Consider the following 558-nt stretch of genomic DNA (forward strand, 5'->3'; position numbering starts at 1 on the left):
AAGATTTGACCCAGTGTGAGGCTTCATCCACGGAGGACTCCCCTCCCTTAGAGGCAAGTTAGCCCATCCAGAAAGGGAGGAGCCAGAGGAGTGTGCTGCCTACATCATATAGACAATGAATACCACTACAACACGTAGAAAAACCCACAATACAAATGTGACAATGGGGAAACAGCGCAGGCCAGCATCAGACATAGAGAATGAAGATGACAATTCTGAGGACCAGATAATGACTGAACAACTAATCAACCTCTCAGATAAGGACTTTAGACTAGAAATATGGAAGGTGCTCAACAGACTCCAAGAAACCATGGATCGAGTTGAACAGAACACTAATAAGAACCAAGAAAATATGAAGGCAGAAATGACAAAACTCCAAACTGAAATAACATGTCAACTAACAGGCCTGAAAAACTCAGTAAACGAAGTGAATGACAAAATGGATAAGCTCTGGGACAGGGTATCAGAAGCTGAGAATAGACTTGGTGCTGTGGAAGATGAGATACATAACAATTCCATACAGCAGGAGAGATTGGACAAAAAACTTAAAGCAAATGA

This window comes from Suncus etruscus, chromosome 12 (genome assembly GCF_024139225.1).
Source record: "Suncus etruscus isolate mSunEtr1 chromosome 12, mSunEtr1.pri.cur, whole genome shotgun sequence".
In the NCBI taxonomy this organism is placed as follows: domain Eukaryota; kingdom Metazoa; phylum Chordata; class Mammalia; order Eulipotyphla; family Soricidae; genus Suncus; species Suncus etruscus.